At 53.4% G+C, this 12,007-nt stretch overlaps 1 protein-coding gene across 1 annotated transcript in view; it reads left to right on the top strand.

The window, feature by feature from the left end:
- SYT7 (synaptotagmin VII) overlaps window positions 1-12,007 on the top strand; it is an 86,826-nt gene that overhangs the window by 2,461 nt on the left and 72,358 nt on the right. The gene's annotated exons all lie outside the window — the stretch shown is intronic.

Consider the following 12,007-nt stretch of genomic DNA (forward strand, 5'->3'; position numbering starts at 1 on the left):
TAAGCCACCACGCCTGGCTACCACCTCCACTTTTACAAATGAAAAAACAGAGACCCCAGAGGGGAGGGGTGGCAAGAGCCATGTAGAACAGGAAGTCAGGCCTCACCTCCAACCACTCACTGCTGGGTGTGGCCTCTGTCTTGGCATGTGCTGCTCCTTCTGCTACGACAGCCCTTCCTCGACGAAGCCTCAGCCCACTGAATGAATGACAACTTTGGCTGTACCCACACGTCACCCGTGGCTGTCTCTTGAACCAGAACAAATTCTCTCAATCCTGGCCCAGCTTGGACCCCCAAATCCCAATCCCTGTTCTCCTAGGCCAAAGCTATTCTGAGAGGTCTTTCAGGCTCCTGTTTCCAGATCCCAGTGGGCTTTGAAGACATGGTTTCCCTTGCTTCCCCTGGGCCTGGGCCCTGCCTGGGCACAGCCTTCTCTCAGTTGTTGTGGGTGAATCATTGGCAGGCTGTAAACAGCTCTATGGAGCACTGGCTGTACCACCAAGGCCCTGGCACTGATCCTAGAGGCGCCAGGGGGATCTAAAAGAAGACATGGCTCCCACGCACCCACGATGGAAAGGAGAAGGTGGAATAGAAACAGGGGGGAGGCTTCCAGATTTGCATACCAACACGTGCACAGGAGTCTGTAATGCAGCCCAGCCTAGGAGGGGACAAAACAGAACCTGGAGGACGAGAAGGGGATGAATCAGAAAGCCTTCCAAGAGGAAGGGACCTGCAGCAAGGAGGTGGGGTGGCTTCTGGGAGTTTAGAAACCACCAGTATTTACTGAGCACCTACTATGCAACAGGCACTGCTCCAGGACGACAGGTACTGCCATAAACAAAACAAAGACCCTATGCTGCGCAGGACAGAAACGCAGAGCAGGGCCAGGGTGTGGGCAGCTGCCTTATGTATCATTTGCAAGATTCTATAGAAGGCCAAGAGCTTGGAGACTTTTCCAGCCACTTAACAGATGGGGAAACTGAGACCCAGAGAGGGCTGAGGAGTTGCCTGGAGTCGCACAGGAAGACAGGGCAGAGGCAGACCCCAGGCCCTGTGTGTGGGCTCAGAGGTGAGGATGCCTATTTGGCCTTCAGAAAGGAGAGGCTGTGACCTTCGGGAAAGCCCTGAGCTCAGTCCCTCCCCATGCGGCCCAGGTGGGGTCTCATTTCCACGGTAGGTAGTTGGGGGCTGGCTGAGGGAAGGACCCCTTCCCTCCTGCCCCCCGACTAGGGACCCCAGGGCACTCAGAGAAACAGCAGAGGCTTGTGAGGAAAGCCAAACTCCAGTCACTCAGCGGTGGGTTCCCCAGGGCTACAGCTCCTCGCCTCCCCGTCTGTAGATGGGCAGCTCTGACTCCGGGCTTTTGGCCTTTCCAAGACCAAAAATGTTGCTTCCTTTCCTCCCCCAGGAGCAGCCAGCTGGGGCCGACAGCATGGTCTGGCGTCTGGAAACTCAGACTTCTTCCAGCCCCACACCCCACCTACACCAGCCCCAGCACAGAGCTTGATGTCTGCTGAGTGACTCGCTTTCCACGGCTTCAACAGCCTCGGCCGCAGCAGGGTCAGAGCGCGGGCACTGACTTTTCAGACTCTCACTCTGCTAAGTGAACATTAGACCCACATTACGTAGCTGCTGAAATTTGTGGCTGCCTCCTACAAGCCATTTGATAAGTTCTTATTGTCACCTCCCCCTGGTTTGCATGTACTCTCAGGGACTAGGGCAGCAGCTTGTTCACTCAGAGCCAGGGTGCTGCCAGGGGGTAGGAGCGGGGCATGGGTGGCACAGAGCCCTGGCTGGGAGCTGCGGCCCATCTGTGTTGCCTTGAGTATGATGCTTGCCCTTTCTGGTTTTACCTGGAAATGGCTCTCTAGAACGTGACTCAGCTTCCCTGTTCAGCCGGCCCCCTCACTGGTCCGTTCCTAGGCATAGTCCTGGGCTCTAGACAAAGCAGCCTTTTCTGAGGTCACTAAACCAGCCCCCAGCCCTAAACCTGCCCCAAACAATTTGTCATCCCAGGCCTCTTGGACCTCCTCCCAGAGCTTCCCAGTATCCCGACTCCAAAGCTATCCTTTCCTTCTCTGAGCTCTCACCTCGCCTTGTCCAGACTCTGTCCAGACAGCGTCCTGAGCCATTGCACAGATAGGTACTCCGTGGGGCTCTGGCCTCCTTTACATTGGAACCCCCTGCACAGGCCTGGCACATAGTCGATCTCTATAGATGCTCATTCAGTCTCTCACCAATTCAACAAACAGCTCTTTGGGCCAGCTTTGTGCTCAACTCCACTCTGGGCCTGGGGATAGATATTAGAGGCTAATAAGGCACAGCCTTACCCTCAAAGAGCTCCCTGTCTGAGGAGAAGAAATACAACGATAAAGCAGGTGATTCGTGCCCTAATGGGGGAAGCCCTGGGAGCAGCGGGAGCACACAGCAGTGCTACCTAACTGGGGAAACGAGGGAAGGCTTCCTGGAATAGGCAACATCTAAACTGAGACCTAAAGAATGAGTAGGAGTTAACCAGATAGGGGAAGCAGTTCCAGAAAGAGGGAGCACCCAGGCAGAGTTCTGGAGTCTAGAGACAGCACATGGACTCTGGGAAACCTCAGGAGTCAGGCTGGCCTCTTTGCTTCTTCTGTTGACTGCCTGTTCCCCACCCCACTAAGAAAGAAGGGGAGATAGTTCTTTCCCATTGGGTAGGCTTCCCAGACCCCATCCCTGCCAGAAGAGGCCCGATAACTCCCAGGTGGCTGGTCACTTACCACATGCACCTAACCTGCCTATCACTTCTCTGCTCTGAGCCTCAGCCTCATCTGTCAAATGGGGTGGGGGCACTTATGCCCCTATGTCATTCTTATGAGAGACCTGGAGGAGAGAAAAGCCCTAGCCCTTCCCCTGCCTAACTAGGGGTGCAGCCCGGATTGGGTCTGGGTCTGCAGGGGGAAGTGGGGTGGGGGAGACCCTGAGTGCTAGTGCCCACCAATTGGAGCCCAGGCCGGCCACAGACCCCTGGCTTCTCTTCCATCTCAGGAGTCTTTCTCCCTCAGCCCCCTCACTCCCAGCCACGTTGGAAGATGATAAAAAAAGAAAAGAAAGAAATGGTCCTCCCACTACCTGGCAGGCGTGCCCACGATGAGAAATGCCTTTCCAGGGGAGCGTGGTCTCTGCAGAGCCCTTGCCAACCCCCAGTCCTACCTGTCGTGATCCTCTGGCTGCTCCCTTGTGTTTTCTCCCCCTATTCCCACCTCCACCTCACTGGCTGGAGGGAAGTGGGGAGAGAAAACAGCCTTCACGGTGGGGCTAAGGACTCAGAGACTAGGCATGGGGGAACGGGGGACAGAGGGTGGGAGGGAACCCCAGGAGCAGCTTGAAGCAAGTCATTCTTCCCTTCCTGGTTTATAGGGAGGTAGAAGTGAGGGGTGGGAGTGGAGTACCTGACCCTCATAAACTCTAGGACAAATTCAAGGCCCAGAAAGTGCTGGGCTCCGATGAGGGGCTCAACAAGCTTATAGGATTAGATCAGAGAGCCAGGGGGACATCAGGAACGGTCTTATCCAGCAAATGTGCAAACTGAGGTCCTAGAGGGGCCAAGACTTCCCCAATCACACAGCAAGTTAGAGGAGGCAGAGGCAGGACTAGAACGTGGGCCTTCTGTATCCAGTCCCAGTGGTGGGAACGGAATGCAGGATAACTTAGAGGACGGTGACAAAGCCAGGTCAGGCTGCCACGGAGGTCAGAGTCTAAGCCTGACCACAGCTTTTATTCTTCCCCTACACACTGGGCTCCTGTCCCACCAACTTGGATGCAATAACAGGGAGAAGAGAAATTCTTGCCTGGATCTTCTGGGGAGCCAGATTTCCAGGTCTTTCAATGTTCCAGAATTGCAGAAATGCTGGAAGGCACCTCCTGGATCACCTATTCATGAAAGAACTCAGGCCAGGGAGAGGAAGGCCGTGCCAAAGGCCAAGCCCCAGTGAGTGACCCATGCATGTCTCAGGCTCCCAGACCAAGGCTCTTTCTGGTATATCACAGTGGTTAGGAGGCCAGGCTACGGATGGGTCTGACACACCTGGGTTCAAATCCCTGCTCTGCCATTCACTGGCTATGGGACCTCACTTTACTTCTTAGTCATTTATCTGAGCCTCAGTTTCTCCACCTGTAAACTGGAGATGGCAGCACTTACCATGTAGGGTGTTACAAGAATTTAATGCAACAACATTAGCTCCATGGGGACAGACTCTGTCTCATTTACTATCGTCTTCTTAGCATCTAGAACACTGCTTAACACATAGTAGGTCCTCAACAAAATGGAACAGTCATAGTCATTATCACGCTGTACTATGCTGCTTCTGGCTTGATATCAGTAGCAGGGGCAGAAAGGGGATGACCTCTTTTATTCCACTGGCCCCTGAAGAAAAGCCAGAGTCTGGCTGTTGCAGAGGGAGGCCACCAGCCATGCTAGAAAGAATGGCTGTGCAGCCTTAGACAAGTTCCCTCCCCTTTCTGTTTGGTTTCCCCCCAGCACAAGGAGGGCATTGCTAAGTGATGACTTAAGTCCCCCAGCTTGAGGACTGCTCCTGGACCCTGTGCCATGGCTCTACCTGAGATAGTTAAATTTTCTCCTCTGGGATGCCCAGAGGGAAGGGCTGAGGGGCAGCGCTGGGCATCCCAGATGAGAAAAGGGGTGGGGATGGGGCAGTGGCCAGGCTCTGCCAGGCTGCTGGGAGCCTTTGCTCTATTAGGCGGTCAGCTTATAGGACACAGGAGTGATCAGGGCCGCCAGGCGTCAGTGCAGGCACCAGCTTCCGCTGGGGCCTGAGAATGAAGCTTCTGGTGGATGCTGGCTGGTTCATTAAGGGGATGAAGGGCAAGGCTGGAGACTTGCTGAGCACTTCATCTGCCCCCACTCCCAGGCCAGCCTCACACTACCTGGCACTTAGCGGTTCCCTCCCCAGCAGGCACTGGGGAATGGTGAGGAACCTTGAAGCTCTCATCACAGTCTCCAGTGCCCGCTCTGCCCATTAGCTCCTGCTCCTTGCGGCTCTTTATTGTGAGGGAGGCTTTACTGCTACCTCTGGGTTGTAGGGTGGAGGGTCAAGTTCTAGGAGCAGGAGACCCTGGCTGGGCATGACAGAGCAGGTTCCCTGTAGGACTGTGAGCCCCTCCCAGGGCTGCCAGCTCCCCCCAACCTGTGGTCTTGCCATGGTTTATTGCCAGCCAAGTCACATTTGTCCCCATGAATCCTCTCGTCCCCTACACACACACACACACACACACACACACACACGCTGACCACACCCTCAGCAGAGCTCCACCCTACTCCTGGCATCAGGGCCTCTGGGGAGGGGCTAGACAGCCAGGCTATTTTCCAGGGGGTTTCAAAGGCCCAGAAAGCTCTGGGCTCAGAAGAAAACAAAGCAACACCCTTCCCTGATCCCTTGGAGGAAATGGCCTCCAGGAGCCAGGGGGGAAAAACAGGAAGGGCCAGGCTGGGGAGGACGTCCTGAGGGTGGGGATGGGGAAGAGGGCCAACCTACCCCTGTCTTCCTCCCTATACTAGTGGGCTCTGCAGAGGGAGCGGCCAGTGTGGTCCTGGCCTTGGGCTGCGCTAGGGACTGTCCTGGGCTTCACTGGGAGGTCTGTCCTCAGCTGGTGGCTGCCCACCTGAGAGCTTCCTCAGGGATCCCAGTTCACGTGATGGGAGCTGAGCGCTGGGGTTAGAGAGTCAGAGTCCTCCGTGGGTGGGGGCAGAGCTGTGACACCTGCCCTCCTCTCTCCACTCCTTGGCCTGTGGGGGCCCCAAGCAAACTCCCCTCCCCTCATTCACCCTTCACTCTTCATTTACTGAGCCCTTCTCAGTACAAAATAGCAACAACAGAGTAGAGGACAGCAATAACACAGACTGCTTCCTCCTACCTCTGCCTCCACTTTACAGATGAGAAGACTGAGGTATACAGACAATTAACGAAAACAAACAAAAACTTTGCCCAGGTTACGCAGCCAGTGAGCACTGGAGGAGAATTCAAATGCTGGCTGCTGGACTGCACGGGGCTTGCTGGTAACCCTTTCCTGGAGCAGTAAAGGCTTAAACCTCACGGGGGTCAGGGAGCCTTGGGAGCCTGAAGGTGGGCAGCTGACCCCGGCCCGAGTGGGGCAGGAAGGCTCATGGCTGGCGATCCTTCACACTTACCACTGAGTCCGTTCACCCTCCCCTGCTTGTGGGCGACTCACGCTTTCTCACGATCTCCTCTCCTCAAACCCCACCCCACCCTCCCCCGTCCTCACTCTCAGCTGTTGACCTTGTTTTTCTCACTCCCTGAAGACAATCCAGTCTCTCAGAAGTACTTCCAGATTTGCACGGGCACATCCGCCCCCACCAGCCTCTGCACCCACACATTGCCTCCCCGAGTCCTAGGAGAGATGACTGTCCACGCCTGCCCTCACCCACCACCCAGGCAGGCACCAGAGCCCAGTCCCTCTGATCAGCAAGTCATCCCGTCCCAGTTCACTGACCCATTCCTGTCAGTGGCTGTTTTTCCTCCCATCTTACACATACCTGCTCTTGATCCTGCTTCCCCTGTGGCTGCCACCCAATTCCTTGTTCCCCTCTGCAACAAAACTCCTCCCAGGGTTGTCTTTATCCACTATCAGCGGTTCTTCTCCTCCTGTTCTCTCTTAAACCCACTCCAATCTGGCTTTCATCCCCACCACTCTATCAAAAATCCTCCTATGGGCCAGGCATGTTGGCTGATACCTGTAAGCCCAATGATTTGGGAGGCCGAGGCAGGAGGATTGGAAACCTGGAGTCCGAGTCCAGCCTGGGCAACACAGGGAGACCCTGTCTCTACAAAAAAATTTTAAGGCTGGGTGTGGTGGCTCATGCCTGTAATCCCAGCACTTCATGACGCCGAGGAGGGCAGATCATGAGGTCAGGAGATCAAGACCATCCTGGCTAACACGGTGAAACCCCATCTCTACTAAAAATACAAAAAATTAGCTGGGCATGGTGGTGGGCACCTGTAGTCCCAGCTACTTGGGAGGCTGAGGCAGGAGAATCGCTTGAACCTGGAAGGCGGAGGTTGCAGTGAGCCCAGATCACACCATTGCACTCCAGCCTGGGCGACAGAGTGAGACTCTCTCAAAAAAAAAAAAAAAAAAAAATTAAAAATTAGCCAGGCATGGCGGCACACATCCGTAATCCCAGCTACTCAAGAGGCTGAGGTGGGAGGTGGGAGGATCGCTCAAACCCAGGACGTTAAGACTGCAGTGAGCTAGGACCATACCACTGCCCTCCAGCCTGGGTGACAGAGTGAGACCCCATCTCAAAAATAAATAAATAAATAAATAAAATGCTCCTACCAAGATCTCCAGGGGCTTCTCTATGACTAAACTCAGCTGTCAGTTCTCAGTCTTTCTGCCACTTGCCCCTGACCTCATGGCATTTGGCAGCATAGCCCTCCCTCTTCCCTGAAACACTCCACTGGGCTCCTAGGTCACCTGCTGTACTCACTTGGTTTTCTGTTACTTCTCTCACCTTTCCCTCTCCGTCTCCTTTGCTGCTTTTTTCTCTTCTTCCAGACAGCCCAACATGGGGTGCCTCAAGCCCAGACTTTGGTTCTGATCTCATTCCTCATTCCTCTGGTGAGCTCACCCAGTCTCATGGCAACAGCATGTACACACCAATGACTTTCACATCCATACCTCTAGCCTGGACCTCAAATGTTCCACTGTCCACTCAGCGTCCCCTCCCTGCACTAGATAGCTCAGGTCCAACGTGTGCCAAGCTGAGCACCTGTTCTCTGTTACACAACTCGCTCCCACACATGCCTTCTTCACAGGGATGCCACCTTCCCCAGCGGGCAAAAATTGGTTCTTGGGGGGACAGAAAAATATTGATATTACAATGGTTTGTAATTTTCCAAAGGGCCAAAGTACATGAACATGTATACATCATAGCTGTGGTGTTAAAATTCCATTGTGGGCAGGGCGCGGTGGCTCACACCTGTAATCCCAGCACTTTGGGAGGCTGAGGTGGGTGGATCACCTGAAGTCAGGAGTTCAAAACCAGCCTGGGCAACATAATGAAACCCCGTCTCTACTAAAAATCCAAAAATTAGCCAGGCATGGTGGTGTGCACCTGTAATCCCAGCTACTAGGGAGGCCGAGGCAGGAGAATCACTTGAAATCAGGAGGCGGAGATTGCAGTGAGCCCATAGCCCATATCACGCCACTGTACTCCAGCCTCGGCTACAGAACAAGATTCCATCAGAAAAAAAAAAAAAAAAATTCCGTTGTGCGGGAAAGTGATTAGAGAAAAATGTCTTCAAAGGCTCCTGAGGGTGGGTGATAGTGAAAAACTGATTGAGAGAAGGCTCTGCTCCAACACAAACCCCATTTCAGCCAATGGCAATCCAAGCCTTCCACGGCTCAGGCCAAAGCCTTGGAGGCGATGATCTCGGCTCCTCCCTTTTTGAAACAACCCACGTCCAATCCATGGAGAAATCCAGTTGGTTCTGCCTTCAAAATAGATCCAGAATCCAAGCCCTCCCAACCACCCCCACAGCACCCACCCTGATTCGAACCACCATCATGTCTTGCCTGGATTAGTGCAGCAGTCCCCTGACTGGTCTCCCTGCAGCTGCCCCCGCTCCCTACACATACACCCAGAGTGATCTTTTTACAATATACGCCAGCTCATGTCCTTCCTCTTACAAAAGACACTCCAGTTGCTTCCCATCTCCCTAAGTTCTCACAGTGACCTGTCCTCCCCTCTCCCCCCACACTCTCCTGACTACTTCCTTCCTCCCTCCGCTCCAGCCCCACAAGCCCCCTTGCTTTCCTCCAACAAACCAGGTGTCATCCCACCCTACAGCCTTTGCACTGGCTGTTCCCTCTCCCTGGTACACTGTTACCCAGATAACTGCAGGGCTAAATTCCTCTCCTCCCTCAAGTCTTTGCTCAGATGCCACCTTCTCAATGAAGCCTGCCCTCATCACCCTGTCTCAACATTGCAATCCACCCCCAGATAACCCTCGCTTCTCTCCACCTTTTCTTTTCCCAAACACTCACCACCTTCTAACACACTATAACATTTCCTTCTTTTGCTCATTGCTGATTGCTACCTCCCTCTGCTAAATGCCAGCTCCTGAGGGCAGGGATCTTTGTTTTGGTCACTGCTGCATCTTCAGCATGAGGACAGAGCCTGGCACACACTAGGTGTGCCTGATACACCCTGGACACTCACTGCAGCATTTCCTTCTTTTGCTCATTGCTGATTGCTACCTCCCTCTGCTAAATGCCAGCTCCTGAGGGCAGGGATCTTTGTTTTGGTCACTGCTGCATCTTCAGCATGAGGACAGAGCCTGGGACACACTAGGTGTGCCTGATACACCCTGGACACTCACTGCAGCCTCCTGCCATATCTGCTTTCTGATTTTCCCCACCCCAGGTTTCATCATATCTCCCCACCTTTGAAACCACATTTCCCTGTCCCCGAAATGCCCCCCACGCCCCCATTCCTTAGTGAGCTCTTTCTCAGCCTCAGAACTCTCTCAAAGATGACTTTGCCTCTCTGGTTAGGTCAGGAAGGGCCCTGTTTGCCAGACAGGGAATCTGAGCTTTTTCCTAAGAGCAATTCGGAATCCATGGAAGGGCTTTGAGCTGAAGAGCAACCTGGTCACACTTGCACTTTGCTGCCCTTAGGATAGTGGACAGGAAGGGAGCCAAGCTGGAGGCAGAGGAGGAGACCTAGGGAGGAAGTCGATGCAAGATGGGAGGACCGGGGCTAGGGCCATGAATGAGGGGCAGGGGAGGCTGGGAAGGACTGGAGCCGGGAAGGAAAAAGACCAGGACTCACCACCAACAAAATGTGCCAGGTAAGGAAAAGAGGGAAAGTAGGGACATGGCCAAGGTCTCTGCTTTGTAGGGTCAGGGTTGTGGTGGTGCCTTAGCTAAGGACAGGTCATGGGGGAGCATGCATGAGAGTCCTGTGTGAAAAGCTTCTCTTCTCTCTCACTACAGCTTCCCTCCCCTTTCACTGAAGCATCTTGCACCCCAACATGAGAGGTCAATGGGGATTTGGAGAAGGATAGGCCTTCCCCAGGGAACACAGACCTCGGACCTGGAGTGGAGGGAAGGGGCTCACACAGAGGTCTTTTTCGGAAAACAGGCCTTAAGGCTGTTCCCCAGAAATTAGAGAGGAACTTCCAGCCGAGAGGCCCACACTTGCCTCATGTTCTGCATAGCCTTGTTTGACCAGAAAGACAAACAGGACAGGGAGTGGCCTTTGTGACATTTTGTGAGGACTCCCCAACTCAGCCCAGGGTGTGGCAGTCAAGAGAAGACAAAAGGCATCCCCTAGTCAGACACAGCTGTCCCTGGAGCATCTCCCTGGAGGATCCAGAGACCCTCAGAATCATCTCATGGTATGTCCTCATGTTGCAGATGGGGAAACTGAGGCTCAGAGAGAGAGAGAAGCAAATTGCCACAGGGCACAGCTGATATTACCAGGAGGGAACCGAGGCCACAAGGAGAGGACTTATCTGGTCTGATAGGGATAGACTAATAATAGCCCCGATATTTGTATAGTTATTTTCTTCCCAGGCGTTCAGAGCACTGCACGTCCATGATCTCATTTGTCCACAAGACATCCCCTCTGGGATGGGTGACAAGGCGACTTCATGCAGATGTGAAAATGCTCTGTCATCCCCCGCCGCCTGCCCCCAATAACCTTAATTTTCTTTTTCAGTCTCTATTATGTCCCCTTTCTTCCCATAACCAATTTAATTCAACAAAGATTTACGAGGCTACTGCTTGGTGCAAGGTGCTGGGCATTTGGGAAGCTTCAGGATTTCCCCAGGGCCAAGGTCATTGCTCTGCTTTCTGCGGTCCCAAAGCACTGTGTTCAGACCTGCATTTGTACACATCCTATTGTCTCCATACAGCTACCATCTTGGAGGGCAGGGCTTGGTCTCGTTCAAGCTTGCACACCCCCATAGTGCTCAGGCCAGGGCCTGGCATTCAGGAGCCTGGAGAAGTCCTTGCCCAGGGCCATGTTTCCCTGAATCCACCTGTTAATGCACTTGTCGCACTGTATGACAATTACTCAGAGAAGGAGCAGGATTCTGTATATGCAGTGCCTAGCACATAGCAGCTACGTCATTAATGTTTGCTGAATGGATCAATAAAAAATGTGAAAGGAGGAAGATGAGGGTGGATAGTAATGGGCGATCCCTGCCCTGAAAGAGCTCCCCATCTGTTGCAGGGGTGGAGCAGGTGGGCAGAAAGCAGGATTGAAGAGCTGTATAAATGCTATCAACTTGGACAATTCCATCACCAAAATGCTGAGAAGTGCCATGGGGCTACAGAAGAGGAGAATTCAGACTCACCTGGGAGAATCAGGGATGGCTCCCTGGACAAAGTGACAGTGAAGACAGGCTTTGAAAGGTGGAAACCCATAGGGAGGAACTCAGTTTTTAGCTGAAGGCAGGGCACTGGGCAAGACGAGGAGGTCAAAGGTCATACTGGGGCAGACTCTGTCTCAGGCTGAGCTGCTCCTTTCCACAGGCGTCGGGAGCCATCGAAGGCCCAGGGGCTGAGAAGACAGTAGCGCAATTGGATCTTGTGTCTCAGAAAACCACAGAGAGGCCGGGCGCGGTGGTTTATGCCTGTAATCCCAACACTTTGGGAGGCGGGCGAATCATTTGAGGCCAGGAGTTCAACACCAGCCTGACCAAGATGGCGAAACCCTGTCTCTACTAAAAACACAAAAATCAGCCAGGCATGATTGCAGGTGCCTGTAATCCCAGCTACTCAGGAGGCTGAGGCATGAGAATGTCTTGAGCCTGGAAGGCGGAGGTTGCAGTGAGCCAAGATCATGCCACTGCACTCCAGCCTGAGTTACAGAGCAAGACTCTGTCTCAAACAGAAAGAAAAGAAAGAAAGAAAGAAAGAAAGAAAGAAAGAAAGAAAGAAAGAAAGAAAGAAAGAAAGAAAGAAAGAAAGAAAGAAAGAAA

Source organism: Colobus angolensis, unplaced genomic scaffold (genome assembly GCF_000951035.1).
Source record: "Colobus angolensis palliatus isolate OR3802 unplaced genomic scaffold, Cang.pa_1.0 Scaffold21, whole genome shotgun sequence".
Classification (NCBI taxonomy): Eukaryota; Metazoa; Chordata; class Mammalia; order Primates; family Cercopithecidae; genus Colobus; species Colobus angolensis.